The sequence below is a fragment of the Nomascus leucogenys genome, unplaced genomic scaffold, assembly GCF_006542625.1.
Source record: "Nomascus leucogenys isolate Asia unplaced genomic scaffold, Asia_NLE_v1 Super-Scaffold_249, whole genome shotgun sequence".
Lineage (NCBI taxonomy): Eukaryota > Metazoa > Chordata > Mammalia > Primates > Hylobatidae > Nomascus > Nomascus leucogenys.
The window spans coordinates 1591467-1615620 of record NW_022095768.1 but is presented as its reverse complement, the minus strand read 5'-3'; the positions used below and the strand labels follow the sequence as shown (position 1 = coordinate 1615620).

At 47.3% G+C, this 24154-nt stretch overlaps 1 protein-coding gene and 1 long non-coding RNA gene across 2 annotated transcripts in view; both read right to left on the bottom strand.

The window, feature by feature from the left end:
- ASIC2 (acid sensing ion channel subunit 2) overlaps positions 1-24154 on the bottom strand; it is a 1082573-nt gene that overhangs the window by 493638 nt on the left and 564781 nt on the right. The gene's annotated exons all lie outside the window — the stretch shown is intronic.
- On the bottom strand, positions 13141-17186 carry LOC100598538. Its single transcript, XR_123041.4, has 3 exons — positions 17030-17186; positions 16876-16938; positions 13141-13552 (listed from the first exon to the last, which is right to left on the bottom strand). It is a non-coding gene; the product is annotated as an uncharacterized LOC100598538 (long non-coding RNA).

Below are 24154 nucleotides of genomic sequence, written 5' to 3'. Positions count from 1 at the left end.
CAACTGATGTTGGGTACAATGGAACAACTGGTGTTGGGAACTGATGTGAGCTCCCTGGCATCAGGGATTTGGCTTTATCTATTTTGTCTCCTTGGAGGTGCCTGGCTTAGTACTCAGTGCATGTAAATGGATCAGGAGTCCCTGCCTCTGGGACACTTCGCCTGACCACCCTCCTCCCTCCCATGCCTGGGCTGGGTGTTGTGCTGTTACTGCACTGGCTTTGATTTCCTGTTTACTGTCTGTCTGTTTCAACAGACAATGGACTGCCCTAGGGCAGGATTCAGATTTTCATCTCTGGCTCCTTTGTCAAAACCCTCACACATCAGAATGTATCGGTGCCACTTGGGTCTGAGGACATCTTATCCCTTCTTTTCAGGCTCCCTGGTAGTTAATGAAGCCTCTCTTTTCTTCTAGACATTGTTTCTTTGCTTTGGGAAATGGTTCTCAAACCCTCATAACCTCTATCTTAGTTATACCTTTTGCTGCGTATTATTATTATTATTATTATTTTGAGACAGAGTCTTGCTCTGTTGCCCAGGCTGGAGTGCAGTGGCGTGATCTCAGCTCACTGCAACCTCTGTGTCCCAGGTTCAAGTGATTCTCCTGCCTCAGCCTCCTGTGTAGCTGGGATTGCAGGCATGCACCACCATGCCTGGCTAATTTTTATATTTTTAGTAGAGATGGAGTTTCACCATGTTGGCCAGGCTGGTCTCAAACTCCTGACCTCAAGTGATTGACCCACCTCGGCCTCCCAAGGTGCTGGGATTACAGGCCTGAGCCATGGCATCTGGCCTTTTGCTGTGTATTAAATTACCCCACACCTTAGCAATTTATAACAAATGGTTTCTGTGGGTCAGGAGTTGGGAGTAGCTCAGTGGAGTGATTCTAGCGGAGATCTCTTGTGAGGTTGCAGTCAAGATGCCAGCAGGGGGCTGCAGTATTTGAAGACTTAACTGGGGTTGGAGAATCTATACTCTGAGGGTCAATGCACACAAGTGAGACAGCACCCAAGCCAGAGGCCACGATCTTTTAAAATGCATAATACAGGAAGGGGAACATCACACACCGGGGCCTGTTGTGGGGTGGGGGGAGGGGGGAGGGATAGCATTAGGAGATATACCTAATGTTAAATGACTAGTTAATGGGTGCAGCACACCAACATGGCACATGTATACATATGTAACAAACATGCACGTTGTGCACATGTACCCTAGAACTTAAAGTATAATAAAAAAATAAAATACATAATAATCACTTCCTTCATAGGTCGCCTAGACCAAGCCTGTTGCAACGTGGGTGGGAACTACACAAGGAGGAAGAACCATGTGTTGGAGTGTGACTACCGCAGGCTGCATGCTGGGAGCCAGCCTGGAAGTCCAGAGAAGGCACCCGGTTCTGATCCCAGCCTCTGGTCATCATCCTCTTGAACACAAATATCTGTTTTCCCCTCTGATGTGCAGGAACAGTGCAAGAGGTGAGTGTCATCCTGGCCTCTTTTTGATTTTTTTGGAGAAGGGCTAATAGAAATGTCCTCTTGGCTATCAGTCCTGAGCTCCTTAATAATGCCTGAACTCTGTAGAAATTTGGAAATTGAAACCTAAGAGTAAGCTCTAGAAACAAACACCTCCAGGACCTGAGCTTATTTTTCACAGCCATGGTGTTTGAAGCCAATGGAAGTGCGGGCGAAGGAGAGACTGAGAAATGCTGCCCACGTGGGCTCTGACAAAGGCTCAGGTTGGTGGAGTCCCAGCCCCTGCGTGATGTGTCAGGGGGCAAGGCCAACCTTACCATCAGGTGGAGCTGACTTCCTGAGGGAGGCGGCAGGTGCAGTGGGCTGGGGCGCCATGAGCGCTAAGCTCCATCAGATCTGGGTGGGTTCCTTTCCTGCTTCCATTTGCCATGTGGCCTCCGCCAGCTGTTTGCTCCCTGGGGCCTCAGTTTACCCATCCATCAAATGAATTGGTTGGACTGATACATTACTTATGAGGCTTTTAAAAAACAATGGCACCTTCATTTTCCAAATTACACCTTACAACAAATAAAGTGAATACAATGTTACTGCTTCATTACAATATATGAGATAATATTATGAAAGCTAATATGCATGAATAAATGCTTAGTGTGTTCCTAAAGCTGTTCTTAAATGCTTTGGACACATTAACTGATTTAATCCCACAGTGGCCCTGTGAGATAACTATTCTTTCTTTTTTTTTTTTTGAGATGGAGTCTCGCTCTGTCACCCAGGCTGGAGTACAGTGGCATGATCTCGGCTCACTGCAAGCTCTGCCTTCCGGGTTCATGCCATTCTCCTGCCTCAGCCTCTCGAGTAGCTGGGACTACAGGTGCCCGCCACCGTGCCTAGTTAATTTTTTGTATTTTTAGTAGAGACAGAGTTTCACCGTGGTCTCGATCTCCTGACCTCGTGGTCCACCCGCCTTGGCCTCCCAAAGTGCTGGGATTACAGGCGTGAGCCACTGCGCCCGGCCAATAACTACTCTTTTTAATCATCATCCCATTTTACACAGGAGGCAGCCACAGCACAGAGAGGTGAAGTAGCTTACCCAAGGTCACACAGCTTGTAAGTGACTTGAACTCATGGAGGGAGGCCATAAGGCCTTGCTCTTGGCCCTTCTGCTATACAAATAGAAGCAGAGCGGCTCTGGTGGAAGTGAGGGAGGAATGCTGGAAGCTGCCCAGCTTGTTACCCTTCTCCTTGCCTCTTTTTCCACTGAGCACCCCCTTAAACACAGTTGGCCTCTTGGGCTTATGGGGCAGCTTTTGAGCTCTGACATTTGATGAGCTATGACCCCCATATTTCTCTACATAGGCTCTGCAGACACATGCACCTGAGCCATCTGGGATGCTTTATTCAAATCTGGATTTCTATGCCACTTACCAGGTTCATGGAATCAGACTCTCTGGGTAGAGCCCAGGAGTCTCCATGTTAATCAGTGCACAAGTGGGTCTCGGCTCACTGCCATGGAAAAACTGCTGCATTGTGAGCAGGTAGGCAGCTTAATCACCACCACTGGGCTTGGAAAGGACTGGATTTAGCACTTTCCTTAGGGAGGAGGAGGCCTCCTTAAGGAAGGTCCCTTTAAGGAGAGTGGGAATAATCTCTGTGCCCAGGCAGTGCTAGACAGTCTGTCAAACTTGACCTCACTTCAGGCCACCCGCTCAGGTTATTGTAACCGAGAGTGAGCCAGGAACTTCAACTGCCCAAGAGCAAAGCCTGGGTCATGGTCATTGTGACATTCCTGGCCACAGTTAATCGGCACATCTGTGAATGCACCAGGTGATTTCAGAACATTTTTTATGCTTCAGAGAGAAAACAATTTTTATGACTCTTCAGTACAGCCCAGGAATCAGAGAAACAAATGCTGTTAAACATTCATGTGTTAATTATTGCCATTCCTTGCTATTCCTACCACCCAAGAGCTGATTATGAGCTGAGGGTATCTTTGCAATGAGAATTCTGGCTTATTGTGGCCTCTCCCCAGGAGACTCTTTGGCTGTTAGATTTGGGGGAGGGTCATTAATAAATGCATTGTAGTCACAGGGTAATAATCCTGTTGTGATCAGAAGTATAGCTGTTCTACTTGAAGAAACACTGTCCAAGCAGAAAAGAATGAACAAGGATATGGGACAGAAAGACAGGGTCAGTGGGGGAAGCATGAAAATCACTCGCGAGTTCATTCTTGTGTCTGCACCTGCAGAACATACTCTCTTTGACCAGTGTTTGAGTCACAGCTACACCATGCTCTAGCATTTACTCAGAGGGATACCTGGTACAGTGTTTAACTGGGAGGTCGTATTAATTAGTATGCCTAACTATGTCCAGCACACGAGGAGCTGGAAGGATAGTTTGGTGAATGGCCACCTGGGATTAATCACCCAGTCCAGTCCAGTCGTATTAATTTGGTGCCCAGCAACGTTCAGCACACAAGGAGCCCCAGGAGGGACAGTTTGGAGAGAGACCACGAGAGGGCGGCAGTGAGTCCACAGTCTGGCTGATCCCCCTCATCCACGGACAGGGCCCCTCTCAGGGCTATGAAGGGTGGAGGAGCAAGTGAGCGGCCTCAAAGCTTAAAACTTTATTTGCTTCACAGCAAATGTATCCCTGGGCCTCACCTGTGTTCCTGTTTTGGAGTTCTGAGATAACAGGGAGTTCTGTTTCTGGGAATCTGCCTCTTCCCCAGGGGGAAATGACAAAGGGTATTTTGAAATTGACATTCAGGCCCTGGGGTTAAGCCTGTGGAACCAGCAGGCTAGAGGATGCTTGCCTCACCTGTCTGGGTGTGTGGGTGCTGGAATCATGTTGGACTACTTTGGAAAAGCAAAAACTTTGAACAGAAGGTGCTGATGTTGGCATTGCTGGCTTATGGCAGCCAGGAGTCTGAATAATAATAATAATAATTATTTCATAACAGGCAGGCAGGAATTCTACAGACAAAGTTCAATAACCTCAATGCAGTCTCATGGCGAACTGGCAGATTGAGTCTCGGGACTTGGGACTCAGGCTGGGCTGGGTCCACACAGCACTTTGCTTCTTGGGGGAGAAGCAGCAAATAAAGGCCTCTGGAGCTGGGTAAGCAGGGGCTCAACACTGTAGTCGGCCAAGAGATATCTTTTGAAGGATGCAAATCAGCTGGAATTGAATGAATTATTTGGCTCTGCAAGGGGAGGTGAGAGGTAAAGAAGGCCCCTGGATAATCCACCTGCCACTTGGGGCCAGCCTTGCTGACAGTTATTCACTCTGAGTGTGGCACACAAGGACACAAGAGGTACAGTAGCCATGGCGACTGTAGGACAGGGATGGCCCAGTTCTGATATGGCCAAGGCCCCCAAAGTCCTGGAGACAGAAGTAGCCACACGACCAAGGAGTCAGCTTCTCCCAGTGGGTATGCACGTCAGGGTGCACAGCCCAGCAGGAGTCCCGTGAGAGCCTGCTAAGAGGTTGGCAGAGACGGGCAAGGAAGACATTGGATCCGACTGGCAGAGCTGGAGGGACTATTGAGAATCTTCTAGTCTACAGTGTGGGTGGATTTGAGTTCTGGGAGGGGAAGGAATTACTCAAGTCACGTAACCTGATGGCACTGCTAGGACTGGAGCCCAGCATTCCTGCCCCACGGTCATCATCTACCCTCAAAGGCCATACCTCGCAAAACCTCATCCCCGCTCCTCAGAGCCCTGATGTGGGGCCTCTGAAGACACCTGACAAGAGGGGACCCAGGCTGTTCCTCTAGGTGTGCATGGCAGGCAGGCCCCTTCTCCCATCACCCGGCACCTGGGCGGACAGGGAGGCCCTCTGGCAACTGCGGGCAGTGTGGTTCAGCCAGGGCTAGGGGGCCCTCTGCTGGGCTGCCGCTGCCTGGCCTGTGGGATGGCTGAGCAAAGCCAGCTGGCTGGGTGGGTTCCGGGGCTGCATAGAGGAGCACCTTTTCAGGAAGGGTCAGGGATGGCAAAATTCTGACCCATGGCATCTCTCTCCCAGTCCCCCCACTCCTTCCTGTCATTGCTGTCCCTGCCAGGCGGCCTTGTGCCCTCTGCTCAGGACCTCTTCTTGGGCTTCCCACCAGCCCCCCAAACCTCCAGTTCCTACCTGCTCCCCATTCTAGCTCCTGCTAACATGATACCGAATCTTAAAGGGTCAATGAATTATTTGCCCCGTTCCTGAAGGCCTGCATTTGCAGAGCATTAGGACTCCTCGGAGAAACTGAGTCTTACCCTGCAGGAATGACCTGAAGGCCCACCGGCTCCTGCTGTGGGCTGAGGCCCACCCGTGGGGGGCCCTGAGGTGTCTTTGTAGGGGCAGCGGCTTGGCAGTAGTTCTGACCACGGTTGGAATCCTGCCCCTTTCTAGTTCTTTGACTGAGCAACTCACGAAACTTCTCTGACCCTCTGTTTCCTCATCTGTGAAATAGGAACAATAATTCCCATCTCCCAGAATTGCCTTGGATGTTAAGTGAGAGGACGCAGTAAAGAGTCCCTCGCAGGACTCAGTGACTATCAGTTTCTTTCATTGAGATTTTCAGTTTTCTCATCTGTGGAGTAAGAATTCTTGTTTGCCCTGGATTATAGCTTTGAAAATCCAAGTGTTTTGAAAATCCAAGTGTTACTTTTATTTGTGGTGCCATGAATTCCCACAAGAACGGACACACGAGAGTGCCACCTCTGGTGCAGACACAGACACCGAAGCCATGTGGCGTCACAGTATCCCTGAAAACTGCCTGCCGCTCTGCACCGTGCAGTCCTGGGGCTGCTCAGAACAAAGGCCAGGGCAACCCCTGGCTCCCCCTACCCCACCCACCGCAAGCCCAAGGGAGATCAGTGCACAATCAAGCCAGGTTGCAGGAAGGAAAGTGATCTACACAGCAAGTGGGTAACAAGAAGTGTCAGGACACTCATCTTCTGAGCTGGGCCTCAATCTTCTTTTTGCAGATTCTTCTCTTTTCTCTTAAGGAAAAGATCCTTCTCTTTTCTCTTCGTTCTGTGATGAAGGACTCTAGCTCTGAGGTCAAATTCCAGCAATGGACTCACAGTCTTTGTCATCTTGGTAAAGTACTCGGCCTCTCTGAAACTTTGTTTCTTGATTTCTAAAGCGAGGATTACAAAGCCATCTTTATTTTTTATGTATTTATTTTTTGAGATGGAGTCTCACTGTGTTGCCCAGGCTGGAGTGCAGTGACACCATCTGGGCTCACTGCAACCTCCTACTCCCAGATTTAAGCAATTCTCTTGCCTCAGCCTCCCGAATAGCTGGAATTACAGGCACCTACCACCACATCCAGCTGATTGTTTTGTATTTGTAGTAGTGATGGGGTTTCACCATGTTGCCCAGGCTAGTCTCGAACTCCTGGCCTCAAGTGATCCAACCACCAGGACTCCCAAAGTACTAGGATTACAGGCATGAACCACCATGCCCGGCTAGGATCATAAAACCTTCTGCAGAGGGTTGCTTAGAGGTTTAAGTAGCATGATGTATTCCTGGCTCCTAGCACAGGGCTTGGCTTCTGGCAGGTTCCCTTCCCATGTGAACACTGACTCAGAGAATGACACTTTCCCGTTGTTATAAATAATCTCGAAGACACCCAGTTCTGTGCTCTGTCTCTGTGCTTGGAAAGGCCCTCTGTGCTCACTCTGCCAACTAGTCATCTACTCATGGCTAATGTAGCTCCAGGGAGGGGAAGCTCACCCTTCACTGGGCTGCAATCTCAGAACAGCTGGGACGGAGGGGAAGTTCCCGCTCTCATGATGTAAGTGCTGTCTCCATGCAGTTCTCATCCATAGTATAGCCTCAGGAAATTGATCTAATCTTTCTTTCTCTAAATCAACTCTTCGGATGACCCCTCGGCCTTCTTGTCTCTGTCAGTCATACACTCAGGGGTCAGCCTCAACCTTCTCCAGCTCCTCTCAGCTTTGAGCAGGCATCTTTCACTTTCAGGAGCAACTCAGCATGCCCCTGGGCCAATGCTGGTGTCCTAGTCTGGCTGGGCTCAGGAGTTTCTCTCACGATCCCCAGACTCAGGCTCTGAGATTCTGCCCAGTTCTTGCTAATCCCTGCCTCCAAAATCTTTGCCCTCTAATCAGAATGTCCTGATATACTGTTGTTGGGTTCCTTATATAGAGACACTCTGCATAGAATCCCCATTTTAGCCTTCCCAGTACATCGTCAGGGTAAGTATTATTATTCCCATTTCACAGACGAGGAAACAAAGCCTCTGAGAGATTGGCTGACTTGCCCAAGATTGCACAGCCAGCAAATTGTGAACCAGAAGTGGGAACTTGGTTTGACTGGAGATGAGAGAATGAGTTCTCCCCATACAGGCATGATGGAAATGAGAATTTATATAAAACAAGAAAGGTGGTCTTTTACCAGTATTGTTTCTGTATGTTCTGGGTGAAGTGTAGACTCATTAGGAGGTGTGCACTAGGAGGGGGTGTCACAGCTTGTTAGGTTGTATATACATATGGCTAACAAGAAGGGTGTGGGGAGGTGCTGGCTTGGTGTGGCAGCTTAGCTGAGTTGGGTCATGCTGCTGCTCACAAGAATGAGGTCCCCAGTTTGAGTCCCTCCACCTCCATCCACTCACCTGCCTCCCAAGTGTTATTTATTTGTTTGTTTATGTAGAGACAGGGTCTCATTATGTTGCCCAGACTGGCCTTGAACTCTTGTCCTCAAGCGATCCCCCTGCCTCAGCCTCCCAAGTAGTAGAGACTACAGGTGCACAATACAGCGCTGGGCTTCCTCCCAGATGTATTTAACTCAGTCATAAGTGAGTCCAGCTGAGAGTGTAGACAGTGCCTAGGGAGCCCAGCAGCTCCCCTGGGAATGTGATTCCAGGGCACAGGAAAGGCCAAAGGTCCTTGTGACCCTCAAAGTCTATCTTCATTATACCTACAATATGAACCCCAGTCTCTTCTGTTCCCCCATCACTGATACCTGTGTCATTCCTGTCTCTGTACTCTTATTCGTGACATTCCCTCTACTTGGGCTGCCTTCCGCTCACTGAGTCCTGTAGTCGGCCTCAGTCATGTGCATGGAACAGGAGGGCTTGCTGGCTGAATTGTGTGCCTACGCGGCTAGACTGTGCAACACTTCCTAGCATTCCCTGCCACCAGGTCTTTCTGAGTAGGGCGGACACGAGAGAGTCACGTGGGAGGTGTGGAGGGCAGAGTGAAGCAGCCCCTTTGTAGCTCACATATCTTGTCACTTAGCTGCTGGCTGTTTGTGTGAGGCTACCGCTCCACCACCCTTTGGAAATATCTACAGCTTCTCTGCCTCCTGGCCAGATGAGTGAGCTTTGTTCTGTGATGAAGGACCCTGTCTTCTGCAGGAAACCCTCGCCATCAAGGTCAGAGCAATAAAACCGACAGGGGTCTTAGTCCAACCTGGTGTAATTCCAGCTCGGGCTCATGGGTTCTGGCTTATCCTTGTTATCCCTCACTTTATCTCCATCTTCCCCTCCCTACCTCCTGCCTTGCAGACATGGAGATCCAGCATCAAATGCAAATACCTCTGCCTTACCTAGATAGACTGACCAGCTCCCACAATAGCAGAAGGTCAAGTCTCTGTAACAAATCCCTTATTATTTATGTATCTTAGCAGCTTTGCTTTTCTTACTGAACTTGAATTGTGGTATCAACATGGGTGGTGGCTGATGGTGGCCTGTGACTCCCATCCATCCTTTGGAGCCCAGCTCAAGACTCACCTCCTCCAGAAAGCTTTCCCAGACCCTATTAGTCATCAGTGGTCACTTCTGACTGAGCTATTACAGCATTTACTGCCTGTCCTGCTTTAGGTTGTAAGTTATCTTTCCACTCATGGGTATCTTCTTGTCTTAGGTCAAAATTTCCTGCGCTTCACAGATACAAATCTCTAGTCTCTTCCTGAAGATTCTGATTCTGTGAGCCTTCACCTAGAATAATATGGTGACCAAAAAAGTGTGAGGAATTCAGCCCCAAGTAAACTGTGAGCCCTAAGATGACAGGAACCAAGTCTCTGTTTTATGTGTCAGGGACTGCACATATCCAGCAAAAATAGTAGATTTGAAAGTGGAGGTTACCCAACCAGCCTTTTCTGGAGCAACATCCTGTCTTAGAATTCCCATTAAGTGAGATCTCTCAGATGCTTTTCTTTCTTCTTGCAGGGCAGCAGAGGATGAATCCCCAAGCAGTCAGGTGCTGGGGACGTCATTCATCCTGATGATCCTGATGGGGTTAATTCTTACTAGTCATGTCTCCCTCACTCTGATCAAGCCACCCTAGGACTCCTTCTCCTCTATTGCTTTGGAAGGAGGACTGTTCTTTCTGGCTCCAGGAGTCCACCCCCCAATCTCCCAGCATGTCCCCTGGAGCTGAGTCTGACAGATCCAGGCTCTTCTGCTTTTTCTTTGGGGCTTTCTCTCCACTTGTTTCTCTTATATACATTCTAGCCCAAACCTGTGCCCAACACAGAGTAGGCACCCAGTAAGAATGGGTGCTGGATTGTCCATCATCAGGGACAGGTTGGCCCTGGCTGTATAAGGGCCTGATGAGGGCAGCAAAGGGGTGGGCATTGGTGGTACTCTGGGCAGGCTGAGATCCTGGTTGCCTAGCGTCTGAGAGATGGAAAGTCCGTCAACCAGACCTGGGCTGCCCACTCCTTCTCCTCCCCTCCCCAGAAAACCCCAGATTCCCCACTGTAAACAGTTCTGTGATTGTGTCTCCTGGAAAGGTCAGATCTGATGTCCATGTGGGAAGCTTTTATAAGAATTCCTCATGGTTGAATGCATCTGTTCCTTAATCAAAACACAGGCAGATTCCTCATGCTGGGCCTTAATTTGCTGAACTTGCACATAATTGAGACAGATTATCTCTATTTTCCAGCTAGTCATTTTATATTTCGGGGGTGATGCTGGGCTGGCTCAGGATGTTTCTGGTCGGAAGCCCCATCTGCTACCTGTGCAGGAGGGCTGGGCGCCCTGTGTGCCTACTTCCTTCTATGATCTAACAATAGAGAATGCAGGTGGATGCCTGGTGCAGGAAGGAAGGAGAAATACTGTTCTTCTGCAGATGTGTGTGCCAGGGAGGAGGTGATGGACAGTAGGGTGCACTGTCCAGTGGGCAGATCTAAGGAAAGAGAATTTCTTACCTGATTCTTCAAGGAAAGCCAGAATCAGGGCCCTAAACCCACTCAAAAACCAAGGAATAGCTAAAGCCTTTATGTTCCAAACTGGACTCTCAGAAGTAGCTGAAACCAAGTGACTCTTACCAGAAACCAACTCTGGAGTAGTTGCCTTGCTAGAAGCCTAATCAACTCTGGACTGAGAGGTACAGCCAGGGTGGCAGAGGAGAGTGCTCCAGTGGGTGAAAAATGACCAGGAGTGGGGTGTTGTGTGTCCCACTTTATGGAAATCATACTTGGAAAAACTGAATCAAAAACAACAAAACTCTGACAAAGAGGGTCATCATGAACAATGGGAATATCAGGAATATCCCTTTAAAGAGAACCCCCTGACACATGCGTGGTATCTGTGGGCTTACCAGTGTTGCATTTACACACTCATTTTAGGGACATGTGCCTAAAATGAAGTACGTCTGTTAATCAGGGTACAGAGAGGCTTTGTGCTGAGGGGGAAAGAACTGGATAGGGGGTCATGGAGCCTGGTTCTGCCACTTTCTCACTGACAGACCTGGAGCAAATCACTGTCCCAATCCAGGCCTCTGACTCCCATTGGACAGAGGGTAGAACTGGATTAGGTAATCTTTAAGGCCACTTTTGGCTTTGACATTTTCTGTAGGAAGAGGAGGAAGAAGACGGAGCTGCATGGAGGCCCTACTCTATTGCAGATGCTCATTTGACCCAATGCCTTGGTAACCCCAAAAGGAAGTGATGCTCAAACAGTTAAGCAATGCATCCAAGGTGAGAAGGTGTCAGGGCCAGTGAGTGTCATTACCACGCCCTCGTAGGAGGTGGCAGGGAGGATTGGAACCTGGGCCTGGCCGACCCGTGTATGTGGTGTGTGTGTGTATGTGTGTGTGTGTGTGTGTGTGTGTGTGGTTTCTGGCTGTGATCCTATAGGACAGGTGAGGCAGGGAGCCAGTGGACTTGCAGTACTGCTTCTGTTTTAAATCAAGGCAAAGCTTGGGGCCATCACATGGGCTTCCTGTGGGGAAAAAGGGAGGCCAGTCCATTTAATTAACACCCCACCAGACCTCTGGAACTCTCCCTCCAGCCAGAGCACCAGCAACCCTGATAGCAACTGGGCTGCCCCACCACAAACCTTTAAGCAATTCATTTTCTACACTTATAATAAATAAGTCAATGAAAAAAATGTTTGACATAATTTCCCCAGAGAATGGAAGAAAGAAGCAGCATGAATTGGAAGCTCCTATTATCTTCTGTTGTCTTGTCTCTGATGACAGATAATGGCGGCTGGTGAGGGAGATTGGCTGGCAGGGAGAATAATGCTTGGGTAAAGGTGGCCTTTAGAATATATCATCCCGCATCCAACTCAAAAAGGGAAGAAAAAAGCAAAAAACAAGGCAATGCTAGCCATGCTGCTCTGTTCAGGCCTCCCTTCCATCTACATCTAGCCAAGTTGCAGCCCCTTTTACTATTAGAAACCATTGCATGAATCACCCTATTTGCTGCTGCTTTTCCCTGTGCCTTCAGAGAGCTGATTAATTGGTCCAATACCAGCAACTCGTCACGAAGGTCTTAATTAAGAAAGAAATAGCCACCTTGTGAATTCCCTGGGCATCAATAGCCCTAGGGATGTCTCTTGTGCCTTTCTGCCTGCTGCTCAGGGAATGGTGAGGAAAAGAAGACAGAGGCAGGCTCCGATTCAATGGGATTACAATATTGGAGGCAGTAAGAGAGCTGAGTGGCCAGGAAACTCCAGGACACTTCAGGAAGAAAGAATAATAGAGAGTTTGGCCAAATGAGTCAGCTTCCAAGGCTGAATCCAACTGGCTGGGGGCTCCCACAAGGGGAGCGAACTTTGGGGACATCTTGGGTTTGGACTAAATTTTTAAGATTAGCTTTAAAAACGACAGTTAGAAGTATAGCAATTATTTTCAACCCTGACTTCCCTGTAGGGGAGCTTTTAAAATACAGTGATGCCCAAGCCCCACTTCACTCCAATCCAATCAGAATCTCCAGGGGGTAGGAACCAAACACTGATGTATTTTAAGAGCTCTCTGGCTGATTCTGTGGTGCACCTGGGGCTGAGAACCACCAAGGATGGTACAGAGTGCATTTCTTCACGTGTGCTCTCTGGGCCAGCGGCATCAGCATCAACATCAGCTGGAAGCTTGTCAGAACTGCAGAATCTCAGACACCACCCCAGAACTACTCAAGCAGAATCTGCAAGATCCCTAGCTCATTCTCATTCACCTCCAAGTTTGAGAAGCAATAGTTTAGACAACAGATTGTTCGGGGTTTTATTTGGACTCCAGCATTGAGGCACATTACTCAACTTCCCTGAAACTCAGTTTCGCTGTATGTAAAATGGGACTAATGATATATATATGCCACAGTTATCAAGAGAAGAAGACAGAATCATTTCTGCAAAGCATTTGACACAGTGCTTAGAACAGTCACTTCTCAATAGACACATGTGGTTCCTTTCCCTTCCACATGAGGATTAAATGAGATACATTATGGAAGGCATTTAATAGAGTGCTTGCTTGTACTGTGTGCTTTATAAATGTGGGCTATTCTTACTTCCTCAAGCATTCCTTAGGCAGACAGCGGGACTCCTGTCTTTGTGCTCCTCCGGCTTGCTACTCATCCATCTCTTTCAGCCCTTGGAGTATTGAATTTCAATAAGCCATTTTTATGTCTCTCAACCCCGCTGGGTCTCATTCAGCTCACTTCCCTTGGCCTAGTACAAAGTAGGTCCAGGAAATACATAAATAAATGTGAAGGCCATAAAGCGTTCCTTAGCTGGAGAACAGAGAGGCCGGGGGTCACGTGCCTGGGGCTTCCAGGTCCTTAGATGTCCTGTTTCTTGGCCCTTGTGTAAGAACGAGGCTCTCTGAAGGAGGAAGGGGCCCCTTCCAGTGTCTGTGAGTAGAAAGCAGGTAACAAAATATGTCATGGAATATTCTGTGTGTTGGGTCAATTTCAACCAACACAGAACCTAAATGCTATGTAGACCTAATTAAACTGTGAGCTTCTAGAAAAATAAAACCGACTTTGAGATTGTCTCTGGACTTCCTTTATTCCCAGCATGCTCGGGCTGGAAAAAAGAAAAAGAGAGAGAGAGGTCAGTCCCCTTTGTCTGTTATGCCCCATGGCAAGCAAGGGGAAGGCTTGGCAGATGGCAGCAATGCCCTTCTAATTCATGGGTCACCCTGGAGCTGCCCACAGACACTGCCAGACCTTTTAATGAGACCACTTAATTGGCATGAACATAGGCGAGTGTACAGGTCACCTTTGCTCAGGTCAGGGGCTCAGATGGGAGCATGAGGCCTCTTGGGCCTGCACTAAGCCCTTTTTTCCAGAAGACTGTGTTGCTGCCAGGCTCAAGAGAGAGAAGGTTGGAACCTAAAATACTGATAAACAGCATAGTCCTGCCTAGGGAGCCAGAGGTAGGCCAGCTTTGCCAGGTCATGCAGGACCAACCTCACAGGTACCAAGGGGTTGGAGACTGCCTCTCATAGCTTTGATAAAAGTCCATCATTTCCATTAGTTTATGCATTCACTCATTTAACAAAAGGTTTTTGAGTTCCCGCTCTGTGTTAGGTATATAAAGTGCTTTTCTGTACATTGTTCCATTTGATTTCATTTAATTAGACAAGGACTTGCTGAGTTAGCTACTATCTTCCCATTTTACCAGTAGATAAGCAGAGGCTTAAATAAGTTAAAGAAAAATATCTTTAACTTAAAATTTTTTATTTATTAAAAATTAATTACTAATTTTTAACTTAATTTATTAACTTATTAACTAACTTAGCTCAAAATCATACAGCTTGACAAGATTTGAACCATAGACTCTGTGATTCAGGCCTCGATCAGTAGAAAGAGTTTACAGACATGGCCTCCTGGCCCTTTAAGGCAAACGTTCCAGAAAGGCTTAGGACAAAATCATAGAACTCCTGGCAGAACCAGGTGCCACCAAGAAGGAGGGTGCTTTGTTTCCATAGTCTCGGGGTACATAAAACTGGGCAGGGGGCAGTGGGTGGGGGTTACACCAAATCTGAGCTGCCTTTATCTGTGCCGACCTGACTTCTTGAGCAGACCAAGCTCCAAGCAGAAAAAGTGCTGGAAAGTCAAGACACGTGGGCCTCAGTCCTCTCTGCTTCTTGAGAGATGTTCGACCTTGCAGAGGCCCTTGCTCTTGCCATCTGGGGGTTTAGGGCCAGATGGCTGCCCGGGTCTCTTAGAATTAGGTTGGCCTGATTCCTTGAGCTGTGGGGTTGGTGTTCCTAGAGTCACTGCTAAAAATTCTGCAAATTGCAGGGAAGCCAATATTTAAAGACTTCTCCATTGCACTTGTGGTTGCATACATCCACACACCTCCCACTGGGTCACGACTTCCTAGGGCTCATCCCACTGCCAAGGAGAGAGGCCCTCCTTTCCTCCATCCTCTGCATCCCCAACTCCCAGCTTCTTTTTCTATGACCTGGGGGTGCCCATAGTCTGTCTCAAGTTTCTGACGGTGAGGTGCTCGAGGTTGGGAAGCGTTTCCCTGACTGTCTTGTGAGCAGGAATGATCACGCTGTGTTCCCAGCCCTTTGTTCTCCCCTTAGCCTCCCACTCGGTTTTCCAGGTGAGGACAAGGGCCACATGGAAAGGGAAAGGTATTATAATGGAAGGAATGCCCAAGAGGAGTGTGTATGGGAAGGGTTGAGCGATCATACTGGACACTTTCAGGTCTTTTTTATTGGCCATCTGTCCTCCACTTTCTTCTTGCTTCCAGGGAAGTGGGTCTGTGTCTGTGGCTGGATGCAGTGAGAGGAGCCAGGACCAACACCCAGCCTATTCTTCAGCCAGAGGGGTGAGGCTGAGTCCACTAAGCTGGCATCTCCACAGTTTGCCCTCAGCAAGCGGCTGATGCCTAACCAACCTCACCCATGAAGTCAAGGGTCATTCATTCATTGATCAAACCCTTTTTCCTAAGCATCTCCTACGTATCAGGCACTGTGCCAGGCTGTGGGAATGCCTGATCCACATGGTCCCTGCTCACAGAATTTACAATCTTGTGCCAGAAACTATTAAACTAATAATGACACAAATAATTGTAAAATAAAATTGCAGGAAGTGCTGCATGTGTCAGCTCCTGACCTTCCTTATGCTTCCAGGACTGGGTGTGATTAAAAGTGAGGCTACTATGATGGGCCACTAGAAGGTCTGGGAGGTGAAATCCAATCCCAAATCTCCTCTCACCCTCTGACTCTTGGGACAGCAGAGCAAGTGAATAGGAAAGAAAAAGAAAGAAGATGCTATAAAAAGGTGGCTTGGAGCTGGCAGGTGCCAGTGCAATGGTTGGGGGAAACCACATAATCTGTCATCTCCATCTCTTCCATGTTACTGATGTTGGTCCTCTTGACCCTGTCTCAGCTCAGACCTGCATCATCTTTTCCCAAGATGATTGTGGCAGCCTTCTGCCGCCAGTCTTGCCTCTTGCCCAACCCAAGATAGCCTCGATAGAAGTCTGCAGAGAACCCCTCCTCTTTCTGCCTAGAGCAGTATTTCTCAGCCTTGGGACTAGTGACAGTTTGGGGCTAGATAACTCTTTGTTGGCTGGGGCTCTCCTGTGCATTGTAGGATGTTTAACAACATCCTTATTAGTAGTGACAACCAAAAATATGTCCAAAGATTGCCATATGCCATATGATTTGGGAACCACTGGCTCAGAGAGATTATGCCCTTGAACTTGATATTCAAATCTCTCCATGATCTGATTCTAAGCTGTGCTTCAGGCTGAGCGCAGTGGCTCACGCCTGTAATCCTGGCACTTTGGGAGGCTGAGGCAGGCAGATCTCCTGAGGTCAGGAGTTCAAGACCAGCTTGGCCAACATGGTGAAACCCCGTCTCTACTAAAAATACAAAAATTAGCCTGGTGTGGTGCCACATGCCTGTAATCCCAGCTACTTGGGAGGCTGAGGCAGGAGAATCACTTGAACTCAGGAGGCAGAGGTGGCAGTGAGCCAAAAAGAGGAAAGAAAGAGAGAGAGAGAGAGAGAGAGAAAGGAAAGAAAGAGAGAGAGAGAGAGAGAAAGAAAGGAAAGAAAGAAAAGAAAGAAAGAAAGAAAGAAAGAAAGAAAGAAAGAAAGAAAGGAAAAAAATAAGCTGTGTTTCAGTATGCTCTTCCTCTGTCCTGTCTCTCACATTCTATTATGTAGCCATAATCAAGTATATGAAATTTTCTTAAAGTGCCCTACCCTTTTCTTCTTGCTTTGGCCATCCTGTTCTCTTGACTTACAGGGCCATGACATCTTCTCTATCTATTAAAAGAAATCTACTTGTGTCACAAGATTCAAATAAAAGGCCTTGTCTGAGAAGCTTTTCCAGATTTCTGGAATTTAGTTATCTTACCTGTCAAATAAGGATAAAAAGTCTGCCCCATGGATTGCCCGGAATCATAAAATTTCAGAGTTGTAGGAGACCTGGGGAATCACCAATGTCTTCTTTCAGGGAGACAGATGGAAATGCAAAGAAGTGGATTGTCTTGCGGAAGTCATAGCCAGATGGAGAATAAGCTGCGCCTAGAACTGGGTGTTCTAAATTCCGAGATCAATATTCTAAACCCACTTGTCAGCTTTTGCAAGATGAAGACACTATCTAATCAACAGGAAAGTTAACTTTGTGGCCACAAGGTCACAAAAGCTCTCTGCACCTCAATATTTCTCTGTAAGGTGAAGGGCTAAACCAGCTGTTCCCCAAAAATCATTCCAGGCTGCTTTGTGCCACTTTGATTCTAATTTTCTTTTGAGAAGATTGTCATTTAATCATAAGCTATTCTCATGGGGAGGTATTCGTAATACTTCCCAGTCCATCTCATTGTGGGGGCTGGAAATTTCTGCCCTTGCTACACGCTGTCAAAATTGAACCCCAGAGCTCAGCTCCCAAGAAGGTTAACATAATGGTTTTGCTACTCATCATAACAACACCTCACATCATGCCTTCAGATCACTCCCCAGCATCATTCTTCAAATTCAGACATGAACCAGAAGTGACAAATGATTCTTGTAATGCGCTCTTTGACACAAATCATTCCTGATTGCTTGGGACCCCAGACAACCTTGAGCATGCAGAATCAAGCTGAGAGGGAGAAGTCTTTAAAAATGAACAGCTTCAACTTCTTGCCGATGAGAACCCTCTGCTCATGAAGCAGGAGAAGTATGTGCTGATTGCCAAACAGATCATTTTTAAAATGATGCAGATCTGTGGGGAACTGGTCCGTGTGGTGATGTGTCTCATCTTGCAATGTCCTATGCAGCCTTCAAAGTGTTTTTAGATCCTGGCAAGGAAACAGACATTCATGTGTGTAGGGTTTGCAAGGCCCTCTGCTCTTCATCCTCCCAGCAAGCTCGGGTATGTATTGTTATCCATCACCCCATAAAGGAGGAAAGGGAGCCTCAAAGAATTCCTAGAACATTGCCAAATAACCTAACATGTTGCTATTAGATCTAAGACTAGAATTCAGGTCCTGTGGCTCCAAAGCCAGTGCTCTATACCGAGGGGCACCACTAAGGTATAAATCCCTTTCAAAGTGCTCTTATTATTTGGCCTCATTCTCTGTGTATGAATGCTTAGAATTGAGGGAAGAAGTGCACATTGATGTGAGGTGGGCTTATCTGGAAAATCAGGAGGTTGGAATGGATCACAAATAATACTTCTGGTTCAAATGCATTGGCAGACCAGTCTAAGTGCATTATGAGTATCACATCCTTTCCTTTCCTTAGCAGCACAGAAATCCTGTGGGATAAGTATTAGGATTGTTCCCATTTTTCAGAGATGGAACTGAGACTCAGAGCAGTTAAGCAACTTGCTCAAGGCAGAGCTGGGGTGGGGCCAGAGGCAGAGATGAATGGCCATCCACCAAGGATTCCTGCTCCCTTGCAAAGACTGAAGCTGTGTAGGGAAGTGGTTGCCTGGCCAAAACCTGCATTTCTCAGGTCGCCTGCATTAGAAGAGGCCATGTTGACCAGTTCTTAGCAATGGATATGGTGGGAATAAAAATGTCACTTCTTTTTTTTTTTTTTTTTTTTTTTTTTGAGACAGAGTATCGCTCAGTCTCCCAGGCCGGGGTGCAGTGGCGTGATCTCATCTCACTGCAAGCTCCACCTCCCAGGTTCATGCCATTCTCCTGCCTCAGCCTCCCGAGGAGCTGGGACTACAGGCACCTGCCACCATGCCTGGCTAATATTTTTTTGTATTTTTAGTAGAGACAGGGTTTCATGGTGTTAGCCAGGATGGTCTTGATCTCCTGACCTCATGATCTGCCCGTCTCGGCCTCCCAAAGTGCTGGGATTACAGGCATGAGCCACCGTGCCTGGCCCCAAAAATGTCACTTTTTAGTGGAAGTGGTTATGAAGCTGATGTGCCTTCTCCTTTCTCTATTGCCTCCTGCCTATAGACATTAATCCCTAGACTGACTTTAGAAGCCATGTGTGGTGTTGAAATCTTACAAACTTATTCTGGAATGCTTCTAAAAAACAGAACAAAGAAAGATAAAATTGAAATTAAAAAATAAAAAAAGAAGCCGTGTATGGAGCAGGACAGTGTCCATCCGCATGGATCCCTGAATGACCACGTGGAACAGAGTTCCCACCTCTACTCCAGCCTCCCCACACACTGCTAAGAGACATTAACTTAAATTGGACTAAGTCGTTGAGATTTCAGGACGTATTTGATATAGCAGCCAGCCTTACCCTGACTAATACAGAAGAGTCTTGTTTCTGAGGTGCATTCTCTTCACTGCTACACCACAAAGTGGCCTCGGGATTGTTTAGATTTATAGAGATAGTAGAAAATGTTCTCCTTATTCCCTAGCCCAAGAGCAAAAGTGTGTTGGTATTATTTCCCCCGTGAAGGCTGGGGAGTATGTGGGAGTGACGTTCATGTGCTTCTGAGCCACTTCCATAATTGACCGCTCCCTTCAGTCTTCTCATCTCAGTAAATGGCACTAGCATATACTCAATGGCTTGGCAGTCATTTTGGATTTTTGTCTTTCCTTTGCCCCCACGTCCTAACTTTCAACAAATCCTGCAGACTCTACCTCAAAAATAAATTCAGTAGGGTGCTGGAACTGGCTCAAGCCAACTTGTGAGAGCTGACTGTCAAATTGTTAGAAATATTGCAAGCCAGTTGATGTCATATTGAAAGTTTTAGGTGACCCTTGGTGGAGGTATTTGCACTGTGGAAATTGACAAATGCTACAAAATAAGGTCACCCTGCTCCCAAGAGGGCAGATTGTTAAATGCCTACTGACACACCCACTGAATATTTTCCAAGTTTCACCTTTTCTTACCACTTCCACTGCTACCACCCAAGTCATAGCCACTAGCATCTCACCTTATCTTGCATATATGACTGTAGTAGGCTCCTAACTGGTTTTCCTGTAATTTTCTGCTCTTTCCCAGTTAACTTCTCACACAGTAGCCAAAGTGATCTTTTAAAAGCGTAAGTGAGGCCAGGTGCGGTGGCTTATGCCTGTAATCCCAGCACTTTGGGAGGGCTAGGCAGGTGGATTACTTGAGCCAAGGAGTTCAAGTCCAACCTGGGCAACATGGCGAAACCCTGTCTCTACAAAAAATACAAAAAATTAGCCAGGTGTGGTAGCACTCACCTGTAGTTCCAGCTACCTGGGGCAGGGGGAGGGGTGCTGAGGTGGAAGAGTCACCCAAGCCTGGGAATATTGAGGCTACAATGAGCCATGATCACGCCACTGCACTCCAGCCTGGGCAAAAGAGCGAGACCTTGTCTCAAAAAAATAAATAAAAATAAAAATAAAAATGTAAGTGACACCACATCACTTCCCTGCCCAAACCTCTCTGGGCCTTCCCATTGCCCTGAGAGTAAAATTAAAATTTATCTCTGTAGTTTACAGAACTTTACACATCTGGCATCTGCCCACCTTTCTGACTCAGCCTCTGCCACTCCTCTCTCACTCATCGGTCTGCAGCTGGGGTGGTGGTGTTTCTGTTCCGCAAACGTAGTGAGCTTGTTCTGGTGTCAGGGTCTCTATGTTTGCTGATCCCTTTGTCTCAAATGCTCTTCCCCTTGATCTTCATACTGTTTGTTGTTTTACATCATATAGGTCTCTGCTAAAATATCACCTCCTCCTAGAGGGCTTCCTTGAGCTATCTAAAATAGTCACCTCCTGCCCACCCTGCCATAGCACCTGCTTCCTGAAGTTATGTTATTCATGTGTTCACTTGTTTATAAGTGAAATCTGCTGCTTCTATTGAAATGCACTTTCCGAGGGTGGGAATCTTTCTTTGTTCACTGTATTTTCAGTGCATGAACTGATGTCTGGCACCAGAAGATGCTCAATATGCCTACTGCTAAATGGACAACACATATCTGATCTTCAATATGACATGATTGAATGTAGCCAAGTCAAGTCAACAGATGCTCAGATCATAATGTGGGTGGAGGTTCTGGAAGGCAGGGCCTGCAGGATAGTTGGAAAGTTGGATGGGATGACTATGTCCAAGGACCACAGGGCAAAGGGGGAAACCAAGGGAAGAATAAAAACAGAACAGAAAGCTTGATAGAGTACCTGGAGGAAGACTGTACACTGAGCCTCAGGTCAATATCTGTCAATGAAGCGTCAGAGTGTGTATCTAGGAGGGGCAATAGGAACAGAATCTGGATAGATTTAGCCTAAAGCCTCTTTGTTAGGGCACCAGAGAAAGCTAATCCCTATCTATAACTTTTTCGCTATGTGACTTCAGGCAAGTTACTTAACCTCTCTGATTCTCAGTTTTCTCTGTAGAAAAGGATTAATGATATCCTCCTATGGCTGCTGGGAGCACTAAAGAAATAGAAGATTAAAAGCCTCGAGTAAAATGCTTGGCATGCAGTAAGTGTTTAATAAATGCTTAGTAACTGCAAATTTCCATACTCTTTTTAACCTTCCTGCCTGCAAATGATCACACTTTTTATTGTCAATATCCTTTAGTTGGACCTTAGAGACAGGAAAGGCAGGGTATGGAAGCTAAACAGGACTTAGAGACGAAAACGGTGAATGATTAGGTCTCATCGCATGCCGCCGTAGGCAAAGCTGGGATGGCTAATGAGAAGAGGGTAGGAGGTATCAAAGCCTCCATACAGACATAGCCAGTGGCAGGACCTGTGGACAGTCCTCATTCCCCATGGCAACCACAATGGGATCCCCAATTTGTTCTCTGAAGTGGTATCTTCTACCTGGAGGCCTTTTTTATTGAGACTTACAGCATGGAGGAGAACACCAAGAAGGACTGAGAGGGATGCGGTGGAAACTTACCAGGGTCACAAGGCCAGTGCTTGGCAAAGCCGGGATAGAAACCCAGTTCCTCTGACTCAGCCCAGCACTGTCTATTCCACCTTCTACTCTATATCACCTTCCATAGGAGCTGCTTTTCCAAAGGGGCATCAGCTACTCCAGAGCATGATCTGTTTTCCCCTCTTTATATATCCACATTAACAGTTGTTCAACCAATGCCTGTGGAATGGAATTAATTCAAGGGTAGGTTTTTTCTACAAGGTAGATCCATGCTCTCTTTTGAAGAGGCATGCCCATGGCATGAGGCTGTGAGGATGAGATACCTGGAGGCTCAGGTAGATTTAGAAATAGAACTGTGAAATTTGGGTCTAGTAATGAATACTCATTAGGAATAGGATAACAATCTTCTAAATCTATAAAGTGCATTTTAGTCCATAAAACCCATTCAGACTCTTATTTTCCCCCACTTCTCCCAGCAAGCAAGCCTGTGGGTGGACTCAGAAGAGGTTAATGTCCCATTTGCAATTGAAGAGACTGAGGCACAGAGAGGGAACACAATTGCCTCTGATGAGCCACGTGGCCTTAGGCTAGAGTCTGAGAAGGGGTGACTATCGGCTACTGTAGTACACACTCCTGTCACCTGCAGATGGAACCTGCAATGCCCCCAAAGAGGTTAATTTCTCACTAGCAGATTCTTTCTCAGACATCCAGCAGGTGCCTTGCATTTTAATGGACCCCAGATGCTTATTGCTTGCAAAGAGGTCAAGTTTCTAAATGGACAGCCAGATGGAGAGGCCTTCTGGACATTCCCTGGGGCCAGTCACGGCTGCGCCTGCCATTGGCTCCTGCTTTTCTTGCCCTACAATGGTTCTAGCACCTTCCATGCTAATAGCTTCCTCCTTCTGAGCCCCTTTCAGGGCTCTGGGCTGGATTCCAAGGTGGAGGGCAGGAAAGCTGGAAGCATAGGCAGGGCAAATGCAAAGATCTGAAGACCCAAATGCACATTCTTTCCTGTTTGCCAGGGAAACATGTAGACAACTTTAACATTCAATGCCTTGTAGAAGTGCAACCATGGTGCATCATCACATATACAATGCAGACACCAATAATTAAAACCCAGCGCCTGTGCCTGGGGCCTCATGGCTTACACAGCACGTTCACAATTGCTCTCTTATTTGATTTTTGTAGGAAGCTCAGCTGAATCCTTGACTAGCTCGGGTATTTACTGGCTGCCAACTGTGCCAGGTGCTGACCTTCGGGAGCTCGCAGTCCAGATGGGAGACAGGCACATAGCAGGGAATTATATGGGAGAGTGCAGGGAACAACATGAGACCCATGTGGCGTCATGGGAATGAGTGACAAGGGACTTCTGTTGAAAAGGTGCTATCCGGGCTGAGGAGTTAGCCAGGTGAAGGGGCAGGGACAGAGGAGTGTTCTGGGCCAAGAAACAGCATTTGTAAGAGCCTAGGACTGAAAGAACTCAGCACTTGTGTTCATTTCCTCGGGCTGCCATAACAAAGTACCCCAGGTTGGGCACCTTCAACAACAGACAGGGATTGTCTCACAGTTCTGGAGGCTGGAATTCCAATATCAAGGTGTCGGTAGAGTTGGTTTTTCTGCAGCCTCTGAGGGAGCATCTGTTCCAGGCTTCTCTTCTACTTTTTGGTAGCTCCAGGTGTTCCTTGGGTTGTGGATGTCATTTTCTGTGTATCTTCACAACCTCTTCCCTCTGTACATGTCTGTCTCTATAACCATATTTCCCCCTTTTCTCTAATGACACAAGTCATATTGAATTAGGATTCACTCTAATGACCTCATTTTAATTTGATCATCAGCTAAGATCCTATTTCCAAATAAGGTCACACTCAGCATAGGTAGTAGGAGTTAGGACTTCAACATATTTTGGAGGGGGGCACAATTCAACTCATCACAGCACTTCCCAAAGAATGGGAGGTGGCATAAAGATTGAGGGGGAGGACAACAAGGGGAGGTCAGGCTAGCTGGTCTACCTGGACCCTCTTAGGGAGGGTTCATCAGCCATGATGAAGACTTTGCAATTTATTATAAGGGCAAGGAGTGACCCATTTTCATTGCCCTCACACAGAGTTAGTTAGTCACCCCTGTGGGTTCTTGGAGTCACTCCTGTGAGTCTCTCAAGAGCACTTTCCTAGGTGGGCAGGTGTAGGTTTCCCTACTTGATGGTGCATTCACTGAGCATAGGGACCACG